The sequence below is a fragment of the Pseudonaja textilis genome, chromosome 5 (assembly GCF_049901715.1).
Source record: "Pseudonaja textilis isolate UNSWEBS1 chromosome 5, rPseTex1.2, whole genome shotgun sequence".
Classification (NCBI taxonomy): domain Eukaryota; kingdom Metazoa; phylum Chordata; class Lepidosauria; order Squamata; family Elapidae; genus Pseudonaja; species Pseudonaja textilis.
Window position 1 is genome coordinate 42,277,892 of NC_141994.1, and position 24,788 is coordinate 42,302,679.

Sequence of the window (24,788 nt, forward strand, 5' to 3'; positions counted from 1 at the left end):
GTTCTGATACTTTTAAAGTCTCTTGTTATACATTATGAAAATACTATGAATAGCCAAGTCGTAAAGCGCAAATAACCAGGCTGGAATTATTATACGTATTTGGGATACATTTTGCAAAGATGCCATCTCCCTTGAAAAGACTTTGCTAGGAAAACTGGAAGAAAGGGGGGAAAAGAGGGCAGAAATAGGGATGAACTCAATTACAGTGACATAAATGCAACATTGGAAGTCCTGGACAGCCAGGATGGAAACAGATCATTCTGGAGAATGCCTATGTGGTCATTCATAGCACTTTAATGGCATATTAACAACTAGGTCACAGCTACTAGGAATAAGAAATTAAGTCTTTGCAGTTTTGCTCTTTATTTTTAAATCCTGCAGCCTCAAGCAACTGCTGTATTCTATCTAGAGGAGCCCCCCAAACCATTATAAAATGTTAAATTATAAAATCAATGAGGTTGTACTTAGTATTTTTGTTTGAACTGAATGAATTAACCAAGTGCAAGTATTGGAGAGCAATCTGCTGGCATTATAAGAGCATAATGGTGAAATTAAACCCCTGCAAGTAAAATACTGGTTTCAAACTGGTTTCTTCAGATATATTGATATCACTCCCAGTTAACACAGCCCACATGACTAAAAAGTACAGCACATCTAAAGGTATTTTTTTTGTTAATGACAACTTGTTCAGTAATTATTCAAAGCTACACTATGTTATGGTGTTGAACTCATCATTGAAACTGATCCTTGAAGTTCCTGCTGCCCAGCATTCTGCAGTGATCTAGGTGCGTGTATTTACAATGGTTGCAGCTTGTATTTACCAGCTTGTATTTACAATGGTTGCAGCATCCTGTGGTCAAAGTCAGAGAGTAAGCCAGCAGAGAAGGTTGCAAGTGACTCCTGAAAGTAATTCCTGCTGCTTTTTCTCCCAAGAAGGTCAGCTGTGGAGTATGAACCCCTGGGATCTCCTCCTTCAAAGCATGTGCCTCTTCTGCCCTGTCTAAAATCCATAGTGCATGCTCTCCTGCTCACTGCAGGAGTTAGCCAAGTTATGTGACATGGCGCTTTATGACCACATTGCTTAGCGACAGAAATGTTGATGTCAATTTCCAGCATAAAGCAAAGACTATCTATAGCTGGAGAAGATTGAACTAGTGCAATAAGCTTTGACCAAGTAAATCTACACTGAAGTGTTTGGTTAGTGTTTAAGTTATGTATTTAGAAAATAAGCCAAAAGTTTAAAAAAATTGAACATAAATGTATATAAACTTGCTTGTAGCTAGTTAACATAATAGTGAAGGGTATCACTATATAACTACAAATTCTGCCATTCCCAGGTTAATTGGTTTTAACCTGATCATAGTCAATGAGTGCCAACTCCAATATAATTGGTTTTCTTGCCATTTCTTATATTTTCTGTAGGTTTGTCTCTGAGTTTGGAAGTCTTAGGGTGTATCTTTTATGAAAGATATCACAATAGTTATTTTACAGCAGCTCTCTACCCCGAATTAAGGGACTATAGAGTCATAAAAAAAACCCAACTGTTGTTGTCTTTTATGTTTCTGTAAAGTACAATCAAATAATATTAGGTTCTTGAATTTTATTTTTAGCACTTTAATATCATTTGTGAAAAGGAGAAATAGAAATTTAAGGAACAAGTATGTGCTCAATTGACTTTCATCAAAATATTTGGAATTTTGGATGGCTACGGAAAGTTTATCAATAAAATATTTTTTATTTTTTAATTAAGCCCAGTTGGATCTGGCATTATTTACTTTATTTTAAAAATAAGTAGCAATAACTATGAATCCTTAATTGAGCATGCTTGCAAATCTCATTCTCTGTATATAGTGGCTGGGTACTTTCTTTGAATTTTTCAGAAATGATACTGTAGTTTGCTCTATAGTTTCACAATCTCATTTCTTTACATAATGTAAAACAATGTAAAAACAATAGTCCCTGATCTGAATTCTTTATGAACACGCACACAATCTCCCATGCATGCATACTTGCATACATACATACATCTGTAGATATATTAATAGGGGTTTTATTGGGAAACTCAAATTGGTTGTACAGCCTATTTACAAAACAACAAAATCTTTCAGATAGTGTGTATCTGTTAGTACTACTAATGAAGTAATGAAATTAAATGTAAAACTTAACTAGCATTTTTTAAAAAATAAAGTTGTACTAATGTGATAATTAAAAATATAGCTTTTTGATAGTCCAAAAGATTTGGATAGTCCAAAATGTGATCACTGTAAAATTTGGCATCTAGATGCATCTTTTCAAATATAAATATACCATAAATACCTTGGATTATTTAAGTTAAATGATTTCATAGTCTGACTTGCTTTTATTTTATATCTTACCACAAGCTTGGCCTCAAGAAGAATGCCTGTGCAATTTATTTATTTATGTATTGCCATTTACCTTTCCCTTTTTATAAACTGAAGAAATTTCTATACTTTTTGTGTATACACACTCAATTCATGTTTACATCAGTAATGCCACTGAAAAATGTTAAAAGGTGTAATTTAAAAGATAAACATATCCATTTCAAAAGTATTATATGGTTGTATAAAATTCATCCATAAGCATCAAAACATAATAACTCAGGGTTTTTTCCTTAGTTTTAACAGATACTTGGATTTGTCTCCAAGCAGTTGATTATATTTTATTTGAAACGAAGAAAGCCAATTTGGGATAATCCGATTGTGTGGATTGCTCTTATTGTCAATATTCTTACCTTTCATCATTCCTTTTCTGGTATAAGTTTGTATAGCTTTGTCAGTCTTACCTCTGAAGTTTTATTTTTAATTGCTTACAAATAGATAAACTGGTGAATCAGTCATTATCAATAGATAGATATAAATAACTGTGATCTCTGCCTGAATCTCCTATATTTTCTTATGAAATAATAAATTCTGGCAGTTTCAGTCTTCTAGTATTTGTTGTTTGGATTATATTCAATTGAGCATTGAAGATATAGAAAAAAGCCAAGAACAATATTTAATGTATTAACTTCATTCTAAGAATGGTTAAGAACTGCTACTAAGGCCTACCTTGTGGCGATTCATGAGGCGAAGTGTAAATACTTCTCCACACTAATTGTATCTTCAGATAATCGCCCAGTGACCCTCTTTAAAGTGAGCTGTCTCTTCTTAGGAGGAGATAGAGGTCCACCTGAAGGGGCACGCTGAGGAATTTGCAGATTTTCTGGAAGACAAAATCGCTCGACTTCGTTCCCAGTTGCTGATCCGGTGGAAGTTTCTGTGGTAGGTTCTTGCCCTGTTATCTGGGAATGGTTTGACCCTGTTGCTCCTGAGGAAGTGGAGAGGATCCTAGGGAGTATGCGCACGAGCACCTGTATTTTAGAACCATGTCCCTCCTGGCTTGTGAAAGCTTCCCAGGAGGTGACAGGCGGGTGGACTCTGGCAGTGATTAATGCTTCTCTACAAAAGGGGACAGTGTCCCAGCACTTTAAGGAGTCTGTGGTCCACCTTCTTCTTAAGAAGCCATCGCTGGACTCCACCCGGTTGGATAATTTCTGACCGGTCTCCAATCTTCCCTTTTGGGTGAAGGTTGTTAAGAAGGTGGTCGCACAGTAGCTCCATAGGTTTCTGGATGAAACGGATTATCTCAACCCCTACCAGTTAGGATTCAGGCCTGGATTTGGGACAGAAACAGCATTGGTTGCACTTTTGGATGATCTCTGGCAGGAGTGGGATGGGGGTAGTGCATCCATCCTTGCTCTACTTGACCTCTCGGCAGCTTTTGATACCATTGACCATGGGATTCTCCTGGGGCGGCTTCAGGGGATGGGAGTGGGAGGACTTGGGCTGTCTTGGTTCACTTCCTTCCTCAGCAGCCGCTCTCAGTCAGTGTTGGTAGGAGTGGAGAGATCTAACCCTTGCCCACTGCTTTGCGTGGTTCCGCAGGGCTTGGTACTCTCTCCGCTCCTGTTCAACATTTATATGAAGCCACTGGGTGAGATCATCCATCAGCATGGACTGAGATATCACCAATATGCTGATGATACTCAGTTGTATGTCTCGGCCCGTGGTGAGTTAAGTGTGGCTGTGTCCTCCCTCTCGCAATGTCTGGAGGCTGTTAGGGGCTGGATGGGGAGCAACGGGTTGAAACTAAACCCATGCACGACTGAGTGGCTTTGGGTCTGGGGTTTGTTGGTTCCGGAAGAACTACTTGGATGGGGTGGCACTACGCCAAACAGACCCTGTGAGTAATCTGGCGGTTTTCTTGGACTCACGACTCCTGTTCAAAGAACAGGTGGCGGTCGTGGCCAGGAGAGCTTTTGCGCAACTGTGGGTTGTGCATCAGTTACGCCCTTACCTGGATCAGCGGTCCCTACTGACAGTCACTCATGCCCTGATCATGCCCCCCGTCTTGATTATTGCAACACGCTCTACATGGGGCTGCCCTTGAAGAGCATCCAGAAGCTCCAGTTGGTGCAAAATGCAGCGGCCTGTATGGTTTTATGCAGACCCCGATATGCACATGTATCACCTCTCCTGCAGGAGCTGCATTGGCTGCCAATTTGCTTCCAGGTGCAATTCAAGTTGCTGGTTGTCACCTTTAAAACCCTTCATGGCTTGGGTCTGGGTTATCTGAGGAAACATCTCTTGCCTGTGACATCTACCTGACCCATTAGAGCGAGGAGGCAGGGAATGCTGCGGGTCCCACCCCGAGGGAGATACACCTGGTGGGACCTAGAAGAAGGGCCTTCTCTGTGGTGGCTCCATCTCTCTGGAACATCATTCCCCCAGAGATTAGAATAGCCCCCTCATTAATATTATTCCGAAAGGTACTGAAGACCTGGTTTTGCCAGCGGGCCTGGGAAACCCAAAGAGGGATGGAACCCATCAAATGGCTAGTGTGACCTGCTGTCGTCGGGGTGGGGGTAGGGGAGTTGGTTTTTGTTTTTTATTTTTTTTTTGGTTTTTTTGTTTTTTTCCCCAAATTTTGTTCTATTATACTTTACTAATTTATTTGATTCTTTTTGTTAATTCTTATTGTTTTTATTTTTATTTTTTGTTTTAAAGATGATTTTACATTGTATAAGCCGCCTTGAGTCACCATGGGCGAATAGGTGGCAATATAAATCAAATAAATAAATGAATAAATTCTTCTAAAAAACTGAATTGCATTGATATTTTGAATGAAATGTTAATATACCAACTGTAATTGGTGAGTGTCAAATAATTATACTTTCTCTTTTAAGATAAATTAAATATTAATAAATTTGGTGGCACAGAAAATGTTACCAAATATGGTTTTTAAAAACTTACCTGATACAAATGACTGCATCTAAAACACAAAAGATTTGGTAAAATGAAATATTTATACAACTGTTTTGCAAGACTTTTTATTAATTGGTTTCACATATAACTCGGCTTCTTAGTTGGAAAATTGTTGCTAAAATATATAAACATGAAATTTGTTAGTAAATCATATATTTTTTTCATAGTCCCCAATAAGGTTTCTTTTGTTTTGGTTTTTTATTTCAATCCATATACTATACTGTTAAATAGTTTTCTGAATTATTTAATGAATATTTTTGCTAATAATTAAATCTGGAAATATTGATGGTGATGGAAGAATCTCCTCATATGATATTCAATTATTTTAATTACAGATCAACAATTTGATATCCAGTTGATCAGCTATTAATATACTAAGCCTCGAAAAGCTAGCCTGGCATATTAAAAGCATTATTCAGCATCAATTCACCTATAATACAGTTTTAGAATAACTTCCAAACAGAAACAAAAGACCTTTCCCTCTGCCATAGAATATTTCAAGTGCTCAGAGCCCACATTGTTAAAAACTTTCCTATTCCTGCTGTGTTACTTTACTTCAGAAGACCCGGTTCTTCATGAATTTATATAATATATTGTATTAGCAAGCAGATTGAATACAAATACTTTCATTTTTGTTAATGTCTATTTTTATTCTCATTTTCAACCTGTCCCTTTATTATAACAGAATTCTTTGAAGAAAAGGTAGAAAACTAACCTATATACGCAGGGATGTTTAAAAGACACCCTTAAAGGATTAAGCCCAGATTTTCAAGTGCTGTAAGATAGCAATTTATCCCTGAAAGTATATGAAATGTAATTGCTACTGTTAGAAGCTAACTTTTATTCAATATTACAGCAAAGGACAAACAGTTAAATTCATTTTCTGTCTTGATCTCATTGATTAGCCCTCTATAGAGGATGATACAGTTTGTATTTATAAAAAATATTCTTGTCACTTTTTTGTACATCTTTATCTATTTAAAGGTAATTATTTAAAAGTACATATTTATTAAATTTATGTGATACTCCTTTGATGATACTCAGTGGTTTACAAAATATACAGTGGAAAGAGTAAACAAAAATAACATGCACAACATTAAATCATTAAAAGGCCTGGATTAGTGTTTATTTCAAAAGTAGGATAAATAATGCTCCTGGAGTTTGTGGATTACCTATTTCCTACCTTTTTTCTATTTACCTTTTTTCTATTTTAAAACAAACATTGCTCTTTTAGTTATTAAAATAAGGCCACAGAAAACTGGAGACCATTATATATACAAACAACAACAACAACAACAAGGAAGCATTTTGCTGTCATCTAGTAGTTATCCAGTTTCTTGCAGTCATAGTCATTTTCAAAGTTACGATCTCAATTTGCATCCTTCTCTTTTTCTTTTCCTTTGTTAAAGAAGGAAACAGGGCCTTTATGATTTAAATGAAGAAAAGAAAAGAAAAAGCCAGACCTATGTTTCTCTGTCCTTGTTAATTTTATCCTTTTTCTGCTTGCCCACTTTTATTCCCTCTTCTTCCAACTTCACAAAAACAGTGGAAGAGGAGGAAAGGGGAGAGCTATCAGTTTAGGATATTGTTAATTTATTTCTGCCTACATCAGAACATTAGCATCAGAATACCGTAATTTATTGTACGAGTCACCTTGGTAGAAAGCAGCTTCCAATTTTCCAGCTATAAAAAACAGAAATAAAAATAGCAAACATGCATCATGGAAATATCAAAATATTTGGTTCAATAAAGAAGTTTTCCCTTGGTACCTGAGAGATATTAAGGGAGTAACAAAAGCCTCTTGGTTAAGTCTCTTGGTTTGTTTTATAGGGATGATGGCAACTTGGGGGGAGATCAGGGCTTTATTACATATTTATGTACAAACTATACAGGTTTTTCTGCCTAAGCTGTAGTACTTAGTAAGTACTACTAAGCTGTAGTACTTAGTGTTGCTCTCCTCTATTATTTATGTCTGTTAACACCTTCTTGCTTCATTTATTGCCTTACAGCTTCAGTCTAAAGACATTTATTATATCCCCTCCTTCTCTGTCCTTTTTCTTTCCACAAAGTCACTTGCTTTTCTCAACAAGCATCTCTGAACTTGAGGTCAGTGGGTCTCAATAGGCACAGCAGTCCTTCGTCTTCTGTTGACAAGACACCATTCTGCTTTTTCAGCCACCTTCCTTTTCCCAACCTTGTCGGGGGGAGGGGGTTTCCTCTGGGAGAATGCAGGGACTTTTTATTTTTATTTTTGCCAGACTTATCCCATCCCTTTACTGATTTCACTCAGTTGCTTTCCAGGTTCTGGTTCCTCCAGCCACCCCAACCACCCTAACCCTTAGCGGACTGTTCTTTATGTTTTCTATTTCTCTTGCCTTCCTTCCTTTCTTTCTTTCTTTCTTTCTTTCTTTCTTTCTTTCTTTCTTTCTTTCTTTCTTTCTTTCTTTCTTTCTTTCTTTCTTTCTTTCTTTCTTTCTTTCTTTCTTTCTTTCTTTCTTTCTTTCTTTCTTTCTTTCTTTCTTTCTCCCCCATCCCTTTCCAGCCACCTTTATTTATTTGTTTATTTGATTTGTCAATCTCTTACAAGATAATAGGTGTAAGTATAAACATGAGTAAGAATACAAGAGATAGGTACAAATAAATGGGGACAATAGGACAGGGACGGGAGGCACAATGGTGCACTTATGCACGCCCCTTACAGACCTCTTAGGAATGGGTGAGGTCAATAGTGGATAGTTTGAGGTTAAAGGAGTGGGGGTTACAGGATGTAACAGCAGAGTCAGGTAGTGCATTCCAGGCATTGACCACTCTATTGCTTCACTGTAAGTTACTTAAGTTTCTCATTAAAAAGCAGCTCCTTTCTAACTAATAGCTCTCCTATACTAAAGCTCTCATCTGTCCATATTTAATACTTCTCAGCTCTATATTTTTCTGGGAATGCTAAAATGTGGCTAACAGCCTTGAGGAATAACTGTGACTTGTATAGGAAGCTGTTTCCTATCTAGGGTTCTGCAGACTGAAAAGCTCCTTCTTTTATTGAAATTACTTTTGGGAGAGAGAGGGACAAAGAAAAGATTCTGGCATTCATCATCTGGATCTTAATAGCAAGTATGTTAGGAGTATAACAAACATTGATTCGGCATTAATTATCATAGTATTACTGGGTATTTCTAGAAGATTTAGATATAATGATTTGCTATTTTTCCTGACATGTAGACTGCAGTAGCAAAGAAATGTATTAAAGCAATTGGAGCATTTTGACACAGTAATTAAAGTGCTGGATTTTGATGGGGTAGATTCATGTTGAACTATAGACTTCATGTATGACCTATTCCAATTTGCAACTCAATCTATCCCAGACAGGATTTGCTGTTATGCTGATTAAAAGGGACATCCTTATGTAAACTGTATTGCATACTCAAATGAAAGGTGAGTTTTAAAATAAAGGTCAACAGTCATGTCCATATTTGCCTGTAGTTACTCCTCCCTGTAGATTGGTAGAGCTTACCAAGAGATCCCACTGGCTTATGTAAGGTTTATTGTATGGTTCTCAGGTTCTCTCAAAGAATAGACTTTCAGCCTTTGGATAGTATCAGGTTAATGTTATTGACAGGTGATTTGACAACACCAAAACAAATTTGAAATAATCAGCAGTAGTTCCTGGTAAAAATCATGTGATGGATCCATAATATGCCATCAAACATGTTCCCAACAAACTGTATTGAGTATGTTATCTGAAAACAGAGACAATAGCATGGTTGATGACAATAGCATGGATACTGTGCAACATAAACATAATGAGATATTTTGTTGGACAACCTGGAGGGGACACTTGTTTAATATAAATTGTAAGGATACAAGCGACAAATTTACAGTCATACAAGTGAGAGGGGATGGGTGATAAGGAATGATAAGAAGATTAATAGTAAAAATACTATTAATAGTAAAAATAAAATTAAAAATATCTTGGAACAATTAAACAGTGAATACTGATTTTGTGTTACATTGTGTTACTAAGAAGACATTGCAACACAAATGTCTTCTTAGTGAAAGAAAATCTTATATTAATTAATCTTCATCAAGGCTTATATGGGTAATGCAATCTGTACTAAACCTTTCTTCATTTAAATTATATGTAAACATAATTCTTCTGTATTGTATATATGTCACTGGATTTATTGTACTAGTATCATATATAAATTAAAATCCTTTTCCTTTAAAAAGGTCAAATATACTTATTACATAGAATATATTAATGAAAGTGGTTATGTTAAAAACAGTGACATATTTAAATGAATCAGAAAATGCCAGGTTTCTATTTTTAAAATTCATAGGTCCATCCCATTTATTTTAAAATTTCATACAGAAAAACAGTTATGCATGTGAATTTTACTTATATATTAATCTTAAACTTATATCATTGAGTCTTTGACACTTGTATTTTAAAATAATCTTTAGTATTCACAGTATTTTCAAGGAAATTATGAAACATCTGAAAAAATAGGGTATGAGGTATTTTATCTATCTGCCATGTCTCATCTCTATCTTTCAATAGCAAGTCAATAAAAGTGATTAGAGTTGCCATCTCAGAATGCACACCCTTAAACCATATAACCGTAATACCGAAAAAGGTCCCCAACTCACTCATCTTTTCAAATTACATCCAAACTGTCTGGGGAACTTCTCAGTGACTAGAGGTAAGACAGTTTAATCTTTTTCTCCTGCCTCAAATTTAGCTCACTGGAAATCTTTTCTTTTTTTTCTCTTTTCCTTATCATAGCCTTGGTGCCTTTTTCATACTGCAATCTATGCATTTAATTTTGGTGTGTCTATCTGTTTTTGTTGCTTTATGCAGCTCATAAGATTTTGTTGTCCTGAAAGCTGCAACTATGAAACTTCCACTGTTTATTCCACTTTAGCATGGGAAATTATGCTGGTATGCTTTTGTTTGGGGTGCCGGGAGGCTTGTTGAATCTGAATGCTTTTAGATTTCATCTTCACCTTATATCACAGCTTTCACCAGCCTGCATGATTTATGCTTCACTTGCTTTCTTTCATTTTATAAAATTCCTTTCATTCTGTTGCTCTGCCATTGCACTTTCCACAAAATTAAGAATGGGGAGAGGGGAAAAGAGGAGTTTAAAGTTAGGTATGTTAAATTTATTTTTCTTTAATTACTATTTTGGGAGTTCAAAATGTGATTGATACAGTGCTTCAGTGGGTAAATGAGTCACCAGAAAGAGACACACAAATGGATGTTACTCAAATTATTCCTTTTGTAAGAGAAATGAAATTGAATACAATTTACTACCAGTAAATAGAACTATAGAAATTCAGTGTAGACTTAAAGACAATACAGTTCTTTGTATTCTATGTAGTAAATATTTTTGTATCTTAATGTAGGACAAGAGATCAATGAAAAAAAACCTTTAGAGACTCATCCATGTACATAACCAATGCTTGTTTCGATGCACTTATCCAATTCAAACTTTCTTGAATCTTCTGAGTTAGATTTACACTAATTGTACATTTAATCTGTGACTTCCAGTTGTCCACAACTATAACTTAATCTGGACTCTTGGAATTCATGTTTATATATTTGGGGGGGCAGAATCATATATCTGCATATGTGCTTCATCTAATATGAAAGGAATGCAGAATCTTCATTTCTCAAACATTCAGAAGTACTGTTTTTTATGAGAAAAAGATGCCTTCTAGAAAACTAGAAGCAGTTTCAATACAAGTATCAAACATACAGTATATATGGAATTATTCATACTACTTTATAATTTTTTTGTATTTCTGTTTTGTGAAACTGGAAATCAATCTATTTCTCATAGTTAATAGGTTACATCTTATTAGCACTGTTTTATTTTCAATCACATCAGTATAGTTCTGTGGAAAGATATAAGATATAAATTGTTTTGAAGAAATTATTTTGGGCTTTGCATGAGAAACTAAAATTCAAATCCATTGCCAAATATTCACTTTTTGAATTTTAAAACAGAACATAATGTTATGTTATATGGAATGCAGACAAAATGTGCACATTATATAGGTAAATGCATTTTATTTTGGACAAAATGCAGGAAAATAAATGTAAATATTTCTGTGATATTGCAGAATATTTTAAACAGATGCAGAAACAATATGGCGGATTTTAATAATAATACTTTATTTGTGGTCACAGACCAAAACACAAGTACAACAAAAGAAGAACATGGGAAAATTAGTCATGAACAATTGGTCACCACTTGACTAAGGGGAATTACAGCGTTCTCCTCTGATGGTTACAGCTCTTTAAAAAAAATTGGAAACCTGAGAAGTGTTGTATGAGGAGCCATCCCCTAGACAATATAAGAACAAATTACTAACATTGGGTCTAGAAGGGTCTGTTTCAAGGAGAGACAGTAACTTAAATCTGCCTACGTTATACATAGGGCAATATAAAAGGACATGCTCCACAGTTTCAACCTAGCTCTGTCAATATGGCGGATTTTGTGTTTGGCAAAGTAAATCAGACAAAAGCAAACAACAAACTCTTCCATCCCTATCTTTGAAATTGAAGCACCAATAATATATTGGCCATAAATATGCCTATAATCCTGTCAAGCATTTTAAAGATTTGAATTCAGTGTATCTCTTCATTCATAATGTTTGCTGAACCCTTCTCCCTTCTAGCAAGCCAATCTGTGACACTTTTCAAATGATAATAGCACATCAGTATCATAAAAGTACTATGATTTTTGGCCTTCATGGCCATTATGGACCTTATCCAAGTCATTGTGGGCCCAATGCATAATGGGAAGTTCAAGATTAGACCTGTTTTATTTCAAGACAATTGAGAAGTGGTCTTGTTTTGAAGAGCATTTGTATCATTCCTTTGCTGTGGACAGATCACTTTCCAATTGTTTTTTGTTTAGCACTACCCTAAGGGAACATCCTAGGCAAATGATGGACCTGCTTGCATTCCAGAAGAAACATGGGGTTATCCCGAAGGGTCCAATGGACATTTCAGCTGAGGCCTTAGATACAACCTAGAATAGGCAGGTAGAGATGACATTTAATTGGATCGCCCCATGTAGATTGATTCCTCTTCACCTGCCAATAGCTTATGGCATTATTAAAAGTAACCCAAATCCTGTGGGGAAGGGAGAAGTAGTAGGATCTTCTGTGTGGAATATTCTTACTATTTGTGAGATAAAGGTCACTCAGATTTGTCTACAATTGGATCCTGATTGGACAGGTCTAAATAAGAGGCTGGACTGAGTTTTAATTTATGACTCCTAAGGAAGTGGCTAGGTCTCTCCAGCCTGTTGGCTCAGGGGCCTGTTAGATCATCCTTCTCCTGGATGATGAAAGCCACCTGGGATATAAAATAGAACAGAATACTTTATTGGCCAAGTGTGATTGGACACAAAAGGAATTTGTCTTTGTGCAAATACTCTCAGTATACATAAAAGAAAAGATACATTCATCAAGAGACAAGAATCATAAGGTATAACACTTAATGATAGTCATAGAATATAATAAGCAATCAAATCATACTAGGAAACAGTCAATAAAAATTGTAAGGATACAAGCAACAAAGTTACAGTCATACAGTCACAAGTGGGAGGGGATGGATGTTAAGGAGTGATGAGAAGATTAACAGTAATAGTAGTGTGGACTTAGTAATAGTTAAACAGTGTTGAGGGAATTATTTGTTTAGCAGAGTGATGGATTTTGGGAAAAAGTTGTCCTTGTGTCTAGTTATTCTGGTGTGCAGTGCTTTATAGCATTATTTTGAGGGAAAGAGTTGAAACAGTTTGTGTCTGGGATGTGAGGCGTCTTAAATACTTTCACAGCCCTCTTTTTGATTCATGCAGTATACAGGTCCTCGATTGAAGGCAGGTTGGTAGTAATTGCTTTTTCTGCAGTCCTAATAATATGACCTATAATTGGGTTAGTGTGATTCCTTAGGTGAGAAGGTGATCCCTTTGGCTTTCAGAGAGGCTGTGATATTTCTTTTCCTCAAGGAACCATTCCTGGACCCAATGGTCCTGAACAATTATTGTCCAAATTCCAGATATCCCTTATTAGGGAAGAATCTAAAGAAGATAATCAGGATTTAGTTCCAAAGATCTCCTGAAGAAGCAGATTATCTTAGTTAAGAGATTTATGTGGTTTTCAGGCCAGTGTTTAGTATGGAGACAGCATTGGTCATGCTTGTTCATGATCTGTAATGAAACTCGAATTAGATGGTGCTGTAATGATGCATTCATCATGATACTCATTTTTTCAGTTGCTTTCAATACTGTTAGCCACAATAACCTTTAGACCAGTTTCAGAGGTTGGACATAGGAGGTCCCACTTTGCAGTGGTGGTCTTAATCTGTGGCCAGTTTCAATAGGGTTGACAGTAGGGAGAAATTGCAGCTGCAGCTCCTTGCTTGTGGGATGCTACAAGATTCTATACTCTTTCTCCTTAACATCTACATGAAAAGGGCTCTTTTTCTGTACTTCAAACCAAAACTTTGCATTCAGAGGTAACCATTCAGGCTTTCATTTATGTGAAATAGTATCTTAAGAGATAGCCTGAGAAAAACATCTTCCTTAAACCTAGTGATTTTCTGTATATCACGAGATAGAACAGGGATGTCAAACTTGAGTCATCCCGTGATGTATTGGGACTTTTTTCCCCTTTGTTAAACCAGGTGGAACGAGCAGGTCATGTATCCATCCCACAGGCCACGAGTTTTAACACCCCTCAGTTAGAATGATAATTTTGTACCATCATATTTGGAGAGGGACTATTTATTCAATGGTAGAAAACATAGTTCATACAGACTCCATAATTCAGTCCTTTGCAAGTCTATTTAAAATATTTCAGGACTATAGAGATATCTGTACAGGTTATCAGAGTTTATTTATAACAACAGTGTCATTTTAAGTGTGATGCTAACTAAAAAAATGCCATACAGTCCACAGCAAGTCAAAAAAAGAAGAAAGATTTTAAATATAAAAAGTGCAATACAACTTAGGTTTCCCCTGTCCAGTTATTTATGACTCTAGGGGGCAGTGCTTATCTCCATTTCTTAGCCAATCTTCATTGTCTGAAGATGCCTCTGTGGTCATATGGCTAGCATGACTATAAGTCAATGCGCATAGAACCCTGTTTCCTTCTCACCAAAATGGTACCTATTTATCTACTCGTATTTGCATGCTTTCAAACTGCTAGGTGAGCAGGAGCTGGTGTGAGGACAGGAGTTCACCCCCATCGCATGTGCTCAAGTCTTGAATCCTGGGCTCTCGGTTTTCCAGCTGATAAGCTTTATTTTTTTTAACTTCTGAGCCATTGCTCTATAGTACAAAACAACTTAAATCATGCTTTATTGACTTATCAATATTAAACTCAGATTCACATTATAAACTTATAAACCAGAATTGTAAAAAGTGAATTCTATTTTTTTGCCACCTCAATAGAAAACAAGGTCATTCATTCACACAGTGGCATAAGGTTTTGTGTATGTACAATTTGCAAATATCTAAAATAAATCATTTTGCCATCTCTCCAAGTATGATGTGATCAAGAAGCTCCGTATGGAATTAATATTTATTATACATTCCACTACAACATCTTGCAGTCAGAAAAATAAGACAGCATTCTACTGCAGCATCCTATTTGAACTATTCTTACAGTGAATACATACCTTTAGGTAAAAAGCTAGATATAACACCTAATATTAGCACACAGGACTTAAAGAAGCATACTACTTACAAATAATATTCTGAAATTTTTCTTTTCAAAATGAAAGCTTTTTCTAAGTAATATCTATAGTTACAGTATTACTATATCTTATTGCCTTTTGCTATGTATCTCTTTACATTGATGCACTGAAAAAGATGCAGGCAACAAACCCATTTTAACAAACAGCTTATTCTCATTAGAACAAGCAGAAAGACAAACAATAGTCAGAATTTGAGTTAAGAAAATATTTTAGGATGCTGCTATAGTAAGGAGACTGATTTTGTTCCAGTTCTTGAATTCATTTTGATCATTAAATAATATATGTTCCAAGTAAGAAATGCATTTATCATTTGAACTGTCCTTGTAATGTTTATAATCTGCATATACAGAGAGAAAGAAAGATTAAAAAAACTCAAAAATTTCACAGTATTCATTACTTGCAGTTTCTGATATCTTCTCCATTTCTACAGTCATTTACTATATAAAATACAAGGATAGCCAAATCCATTGATATGCTGCATTCAAAATATGTGTATATTTCTGTTTTTCCCACACACCAATACACAAGCAGAAAACAGAACATTAGGAAAGAGACAATCCCTTACCAACTACTTAGAAAACAATACAATTCAGACTAAGAATAATTACTGTCTAGCGGATGCAATTTCTCTCTAGTTTAAAAAGCAGATGTGTTTTTGTAAAACCCTATGAATGTGGCAGACCTACCTACAGGTAGAAGAAAAAGAACACCCCTTGTTTTGTAATAAGGGGATTTTCAATTTAAAAGCGAGAGAGGGCCTGTTGTGTGAAGTCTGGTTATTACATTCATTGTATTCTGTCTCGCTCACTAGGAGGCTAATAATGAAGGAGTCAGTAAAAGAGCCAGTGCCATGAGAGTTATCTCATGGCCCCAGATGCTGGATAAGTTGAAGAAGGCAGAAATCACTTCTGGATGACATTCAGGTCTGAATGATGATTTGAAGAAGAAAAGACTATTATTTCCAAGGTAAACAGGCTGTTTCATCCATCAGCAGTATATAATGGTCTAAAATATGTTTACATGCAGGCTTAGAAAGTTCATTTTATCACATATTTTTTTTCCCTCTCTGACAGCTTCAGCAATATATTCCTGAAACAAAAGATCCACTTCAGACTCTGCCACACCTAAAAAGAAGCTTTGAGGAAATTGCCAGGCTCAAGTATGATGAGAGAATTACCTACAAAGCAGAAAATGAAAAAGGGCACATGGATACTGTGGATACTTCTGTAAAGTGCCAAAGATCTCGTACAGATATGTCTCACAAGGTGAATACTCTTAGAGTTACTTATGGCATTGAAATCCAACAGTAGCTTTCTCTTTTAGGAGCAAAGAATTTAAGCTTATTTACACCAGCATATTTCTAGACTAAAAAGCTGTCAGAACATTTGTCACTGTGTTGACAGGGAGATGTTATCCTAATGCTGTTTTATGGCAACTAATTTAATATATGCAAATGTGCACAAGTAGCCCTCAGAAGGCTCTCAGAGTGAGAGACCAAATAAATGTGTGTGCCTATATGAATGTGTGTATGTGTCTTTGTACATGTCTTTGCTTCTTTGTGGTAATGTTTGTGTCATTTACAGACTACATTTTCAAAAGGAGGCTTAGAGTTATATTGTAGTTTCAGGTTTCCCTAAAGCAAGTAAAATATACAAATGCATATAAGCTGAGCTTCACGACTGAATTTTAATCTTTAATACACGTGTAGTAAGGACATGTAAATGACATACCCAGCAATATATTAAATCAGGTTTCAGTGAAGCCAGAAAATTTCACTGATTCCACCTCCCCCTCCCAAAAGAAAAAATGCTTTATTTTTGTCCACATAATCAGAGCAAGCTTTCTGACATCCTATTTGGAAGATAATATTTTTATTTTTTGTGAAATATGCAGCTTATTCCTCCTTAATAAATCAATGAATAAAGCTGCTTTTTATTATTAGTGTCCTATAGGTCTTTGTGTCTTCCTTTTCATTTTCAGCCTGCAGTTGAGAGAAATAATTTCCTTCCTAGCCTTATAAAAGACTGACATTGCTGTGTAAAAGTATTGAAATGAAACTTTAACCAAGGGCTATATTTCTCAAATCGACCCCAAGAATAAAACAATTGAATTGGCTAAAATCCAATTTTTGTATGGGAATTTTGTTTGGCTGAACTGAAGTACAAAACCCACAAAAGTTATCTCTTTTCCTTCTCTTGCCAAAGTTAAAAATTTTTTTTCTTGAATCTTATCTAAGCCATGTAATATCACCATGCCAACCTAGGATTAATCTTTAGAAGAAGGCCCAAGCATGAAAATGTTTAAAATGAGCTTAAGTCTCTTTATTGACGATCATGAATTTCGAAATAGAAATTGAATTAGATTTGTTTCCTGACATTTTTTATGAATCTTATGACATTGTATTATAAAATATGATTGATAATTTTTAAAAATAGTACCACTAATATAGATCTAACAGTGGATTAACTTCCATAAACTACATAAGGTGCTAAAATGAAATAAAAATAATATTTTAGTACATTAAAAGAACAAACATAATATAATCCAATATTATAAATAATGGGCTTATCAGGAATAAATGTTCCTCATCCAGCTCCTGCCCACCTAGTAGTTTGGAAAGCATGCAAATATAAGTAGATCAGTGCTGTCAAACTGGATGCCCCCACCCGGTTTAGCAAAGTTGGGGGAAGTCCTGATACGTTACGTGATGCTGCTATGACAATGCAAGTTTGAACTAGATGAATAATTACCATTTTGGTGGAAAGGTAACAGTGTTTCATGTGCCTTAGGGTATAGTCAGACTGGCCACATGACCATAGAAGTATCTTCGGACAACCCTGTCTACTTTAGCTAAGAAACAGAGCTGAGCACTGCTCCTTAGAGTAAGACATGACTAGATGAGGGAAACCTTTACCTTTATTAAGCTTTATCCTATAAAACAAGGATGAAAGAATTATGGGACTTCCCTTGTGTAATTATACAGTAGTTCCTTATATCTAATGCCATTGCTTTGCTGTATTAGTAATTCAGCAGTTGCTAAAGAGCCTCTGGTTTTAAAGCATCATAGAATTGTAAAACAATTGGATTTTGGAGAGGAAAATAGCAGGCACCTTGGAGAGCATCTAGCATTTAGTGCAGTAAGTTTGTAGTTTATTGTTAACATCACAAACAAAATAAAAACATATACAGAAAGATGAAGTGTTTGTCCATATTTAAAACATATTGAACATTTTTGGGAGTGCATTAATCTGGACCTAATCAGTGACTATTTGTCCTGCCAAAATGCAGTTGAATGAAAATGAAATAAGGTTTCATATGCAGTCTTTAAATCATTTGCATGTTTTATGCATGATAATTTAATTTATTTATGCACTACCTTTCATTTATGAATTTCCTGTTCTCACCTGTATTAACCATATTGTCCTAGAAAAGAAATAGATTTGATAGGCAGCCAGAGAAGGATAAGAAAACAATAAAATGGAGTAGATTTTCCATTGTAATTATTAACAATTAACAAGATAATTATTTTGCTAAGGTTAGTATCAGTTATTTAAAGTAGTACAGACTCTTTGAAGCATTTTAGATATTCTTTAGCACATGCTGTATAGAAAGAAAATTATTTCCAAAAATACTGAATGTAAGACCTTTTCTTTTCAATGAACCTAGAGACCTATGTCATTGGCCTATTAGCAGGAAAAACACATAGTATTTGATTCTTTGAAGTACTTTATTTCAGAATTTATGAATTCATAGCTTGATTTTGGAAACAACAGCTTTATTTCTTCAGCAGGATACGTAGGTGCTAGAATTTTCATGGATTTGGATATAGATGAAGGTGCTATGTGGTGTGTTTAAAAGTAATATATTTTCATCTCAGCATTATCACCTCTGTGTAAATCAGAAGTGCTCTAGTTCAACTTTTTTTATTCCAAATGTGTGAAATTTGAGCCAGCAGGACCATTGGTTATACTGACTGGCAATTTGGAAGCCATAGACAAAAGACATCTGGAGAGTACCTCTTTAGGACTGTTGTCTGGGTAGCACTCTCTGACTCAAATGTTTGAGCTGTTTGCAGTGTCCATTTAAGGAAACTAAACAGGAAAGCGTTGAGGATGCTTACAAGCTTCCAAAGATACGTTTGTAGTTGTTTTGTCTTTTGTATGTCTGTTCTAGTGCTATTTTTTGTGGTGTCCTGTCTATTCAGTGAATTCGGTGGTTGTGTGTGGTGACTGTCTCCCTATCTGTTCAGTTAGCAATCTCTCTGAAGCTTAAATTGCTGTTAATTTGTGACAGGGCGTTTTTTAAACAACTGCAATATAGTTTTGAAATGTTGAATAATGTAGCATGAAATTCTCAGTTAGTTTGGAAATTATTGTGAAATCATGTGAAGAAAATCAGTATGGCATCTGATCAAGATAAATTCACTCTAGTGTTTTATGGCTTTTTATTCCTATGTGATAGTAATAAAGTCTCATGTAGGGATGGAAGCCATGAAATACATTGTGAAAAATCATCAACTAAGATGAGCCATCAGAATAGAATCGTTATAGGACTAGAGCTGCTAACGATTATTGGAAAATTGAGTATTTGTTTTGTTGCCTTTTATGTTTGCCCTGTTTCTTCATTGCTTCATTCTTAGAGTTGGAAAGAAAGGGAAATAGTTTGTAATAATATAATTCATTTTAAGTCAGCATCAATGCTTCATATTTTAACATTTAATTTTGGTTATTAAAATGAACACTGTGCATGAAACATTGACTTATGTATATTGATCAAATAAGCCATTAATGGTATTTATCAGGTCCAGGTTTCTTTACTCCCATACTCCGGAAATGATCCTGAACTGAAGCAACAATTCCAGCATGGTGTATTGACATGATTTTTCCCCAAATTCATACTCTATTCTTTCTGACATTATATGTATTCTTGGAAGCAGTGGTTTGGGAACAGTAGAACGCATAGGAACTAAAGCGCAGCCACTTCATTGTGTTTGCACTTCTTTGAATGCATGATTTGAATGACATTTGAAATAACCATTCCACAATTTCTCCAGTATTGCTGAAATCATGCTTGGACAGATTATTAAAAGAGAATATCTTACATGTTCCTTATCATATGCACAATATCATATGTGTGATATATGTGATTCTGTTTCTATGTACTAATACATTTGGATACAGTAATCTGTCTTGTGACAAGTAGAGAGCCCATCTCCCCAACTTTTTTTACATCTACTTCTTCATAGAAGCTATAGGACTGAATTTGAAAAGCACCTCCATCTCTATTACTCCCCGCAATTAAAAGACTCAACAATTTTATTTCCACATGTCTTTCCATAGTCAATTGTTTTGATGATGCATTATCCTGAATTGAAATATATTTTGTATTACATAACACAAAACAATTTAGAATCAAATTTTGTAATTAATTACATAAAAACTAATATTTTAAAGAGGTACATATCATCCTGATTTCACCTATTCCTTAGTTAGGACATTTAAAATCGGAGCCTGTATATATTTACATTTGCATTCTTTATATATAACAGCATAGAATTGATGCAGTGTGCTGCTGTATTACAGAATCTTGGTACTTGTATGTGTGGGTATGTGTGTGATCATGATGATGATGATGATGATAGTAATGAGGGTTATATACTTATTATATTGATAATAGTAATGATAATAATATATTAATAATAATAATAACCTATGTGCTGATGATGTTACCTAATTTGGGTAATGAAATATCTGCAAGAAAAAGAACCAAACTCAGAAAGCCCCAAGGACCCCTCATTTTAAGTCTGCGCTACAAATATTCTTCTTTATTAGATGATAGTAATCTTTTCCTAATGCAAATCCAATTCCTATGGTGCTAGTTCTTGTAGAAAAGAAAGTATTCTGGGTATTCCTTATCATTTCTCTTTTGAATAAATGTTCTGTAGCTTTAGGATCATAATTTTCACTGGGAAAATGGCTTATTTTGTTATGAAGAAAGAATATTAGAGCCTAATTAAGTGCATCTCCCAACAATTTCCTTTTTAGTTTTAAATAAATTTTGTTAAGGTGAATATATATTTAATGAAACAAACTTAATCAAATTAAATACATTATATTTTAAATGCAGTGATATGCACAGTTTATCTTGAATTAAACTAGAACAATTCCTTGTAGCAAAACATACGAACAATATACTGCTATATTCATGAGTGGATATGAGAAATGAGGAAGAGGGACATAATTCACAATAATTGGAAAATTGTTTAGAAGTGTGGCTATAAGTCTTTTAGGACTAAAGTGAAGGCAAAAGTGACTTTGTAAGCAGTTGTCTCTATTCTAGTTATACAATAGTGGAAATTAAGCAGCCATTATCCTTTCTGTTTCGACAGCCAAAACATGATTTAGTGGAATAGGAAGATTTTAGCATAGAGGAATGCAAGTATTTGCATGAAGAAATAATAGAAGCTTCTTCCTCTCAGCTTACTTGTGGATATTCTCAAGCTCTTTCTTCTTCTTCTTTTCTCTCTCTTTAATTTAGATCCATTGCCTCTCAACAAAACCTGAAAAGGAATTGCTCCAAGTTAAGTGAACTAGATATCAAATTACAGATGAACTGTCTACCTCTGTCAGTATTAAGAGTTACGCTGCACAATATTCAAGGACACATCTTTACTTTACCAAGTTGCCTTTCATCTTTGAAGCTGTTTAATTCACCTGAAGATAAAGATGCCATGCAACTTATTTGCCATCAAAGTTATTTTTGGAACGTGTAACCGATAATTACTACCACAGATTGTTTGGTGATCATCCGCTAATTTATTACTTTTTATAGTTGCATAGAATGATGGGAGGAACCAGGACGGGCCTTGCCATCAGACTGATTGATCTGATTCTTTCAGATGATGGTGAGGAAGGACAGGGCATCCTCCAAAACCAAGCTCATTTGTTTACCTGTTTATCAGTGCAGTCTGCCACTCCTTGCTAACCAGTTCCTCCCTCACTCTCTGCTATGATCAGTGTCTTCTAGAATGACAAACTAGGCAATGATATTCCTTTTATCCTTCTCCAGGCTGAAATTCCTTGTTCTAAATATTTCTTCTCAATGAGGCATTGAGAGCCAGGTATAAAGCAGCACAAATGACTAGTTTCCACTGTGCCTTATTCTGAACACTTGGCAAATGTCTGCTTGATTTTACCCTGCCACAGCTAAGAACTATAGATTATTATATATTAATATGAATAATAGTATATTACTATTGTGTTTTAATACGCTCTTCTGAAATAAGAGTCATTTTTCTTTTCTTCTCTTTCCATTGTGTGGGTATAGAACAGAATTTGCAACTATGATATTTTATCAGGAGATACTCTCTGGAAGTACTCTAATGATGTGCATGCCTTCAAAAGGAAATTAGTTGAAGAGGCTTAAATTTCAATATTACATCATAACTTATCCTGAAGATAATTTGTTTAAACTACGTAAGTGTAATCCAGGAACACCAGTAAGTGAAATACAGCAGTACACTCAGAATAGCAGGAGTAACAAGGAACTATGCTTTATAGTACTATTCACTTGTTATTTGATATAATAGTGAATTACAATAATTTATGACCATGGAACTTAGCTGTGCAATGACCTTGAAGGACTGAAAGAGTACAGGGAATGTTCTTTTTGAAGAAATAAATACAAATGCAAAGCAATCAACACTACCTATATTCAAGAAATGCAAGGATTTTTAATTTGGCCATGAGATATAATATATTTTGAAAAAAATAATAATTATGAAGAATGCCCAAATTACCACAATTATGATAAGCTGTTGTAAATGGATATTATAGGTATTGTTCCAATTAAGAAAACATATTTAATATGTACTACTTGTGATTGAAAAAAAATGCATAATATTCAAAGCCTAGATCCCTCTCTCATGAGCCAGACTTTAAAATTCAGATCATTTTTCAGTTTTCTAAATTCTCTAAAATACTGTCTTGTCCTCTTATTTATTTAATAAATGCAGCCATTGTTGACTTTTGAATTGTAAATTATTTTCTACCATTATGTTTAATTATGTAATAATATATAATTTTGAAATAAATATATTTTTATGAAATCCAATCAGTGTATTATTACAATAAATAATCCTTGTATTAAATACAGACAGTGTATTATGTTAAGCTTAATTATATAAGCATAACTTTGTGATTTAGGCGATATCAAAGGTATCTGTAGAACAGCATTCCTCTGATTTTCTCCTAACATCTCTCAGCCAGACGATGATGAAGTGTAAAAAGACTTACCTAGCCATCAATTTGACATTAATATTGTGTTCTGCATGTTACACAAGTTTGCCCTATTCAAGGGACTAGGATGATTTTATACTCTATCCGAATACATTTATTGAAATGTGTCTGTGTGATATAAAAAAGGTTGCATATTCAATAAGCACATGTAATATATTCCTTTTTATGCCTTCATAAACAGGTAGGAGACTGAGAAGAAAAATGCAACGAGCAGTGATATCAGCAAAGTGCCAGGGCTGCTAAAGTCAGCTTTTCCAGTTTAAGCAACCATTGCAAGAGATGGCAGTTAGGGCAAAAGCTGACTTGGGAGCAGCAGTAGAGGAAGAGGTGGTAGAGCAGTTGTTCCTTCAATCATACCCTTTGCTCTTCTGCATTGCCCTTCTATTATGTTCTCACTTCAGTCCTATTATTAAACATTCAAGTAGGTATAGTCACTTCTGTGAAGACCTTTATTCAACAATCTGTAGTATATCTGATGCTTAAATGAAAGTGGAACATCCAGTCAGAGATTGCTTACAGTTTGGGGGGGGGGGAATTGAAGAAGAATATGAGGAAAAATGAAAAAAAAATGATGTAATCATTCATTCATTCATTTTGTAATTTACAAATAATAAGGTGGCGAAATATCCAACAAACTTTCCTCTTCCTACCGTGTTTCTCATATAATAAGGCTGGGTCTTATTTTTTTTTTGAGCCCCGAAGAAATGGCTAGGCTGTCTTTTCGGGGGTGACTTAATTCCCCCCCTTGCATCTTTGGGCGGGCAGGTGGAGATGGCTTGGATGTTGACCTCGGCGTTGGTGGGGCACTTCGTATCGGGGTCAATGCAGGCAGCACCATATCCGGGTGTGCAACAAAAGTACTTCCTAACGGCAAACCCCACCACCATTCCCCCGCATTTCGCATGTTTTAATATAGGCCTTAATTTGGGGAGAGGGGCTTAATTTCATTTCATGCCTATAAAACATGCTGGAACTTCCTATTGGGGGAGGCCGTATTGTTGGAGAAACAGGGTATTTTCCCCACAACAACAACTCTATGAGGTAGTTTGGGCTGAGAGAGAATGACTGACCAATACCATACAGCGGGCTTTCATGTATAGGCAGAATTTCAAATCATGGTTTCCTGTTTTCTAGCCCAACCCTAATCCTAATTCTCATCTTAACCACTAGCCGAACTGGCTTTATTTGTATAGTTGGAAAAATTTTGTGAAAACTTCTACATTGTTTTAGGAATTATATTAAAGATTTCCAGAAGAGTTATCAGTGTTTGTTTAGTTTGTCTAGAGATAAAAAGTCTTAATCTGACATTTATGAAATAACTATTGCATGTGTCTTCTCAACTTGCTTTTCAAAGTATATGACTGAAAGTTGGAATAACAGTCTTTTCACTCATACTAG

At 35.1% G+C, this 24,788-nt stretch overlaps 1 long non-coding RNA gene across 9 annotated transcripts in view; it reads left to right on the top strand.

Moving 5' to 3' along the window:
* Positions 1-23,205, top strand: part of LOC113434829 (uncharacterized) — a 102,145-nt gene extending 78,940 nt beyond the window's left edge. The window contains exons 7-11 of one of the 9 annotated variants that reach the window (XR_015743851.1): positions 3,172-3,281; positions 8,684-8,753; positions 9,880-16,059; positions 16,167-16,358; positions 21,631-23,205. This is a non-coding gene — a long non-coding RNA (uncharacterized LOC113434829). Of the gene's footprint in view, positions 1-3,171; positions 3,282-8,329; positions 16,060-16,166; positions 16,359-21,630 lie in introns of all 9 variants that reach the window. The other 8 variants (XR_015743848.1, XR_015743852.1, XR_015743855.1 and 5 more) reach the window with 8 other exon arrangements.
* The last annotated feature ends 1,583 nt before the right edge of the window (positions 23,206-24,788 follow it).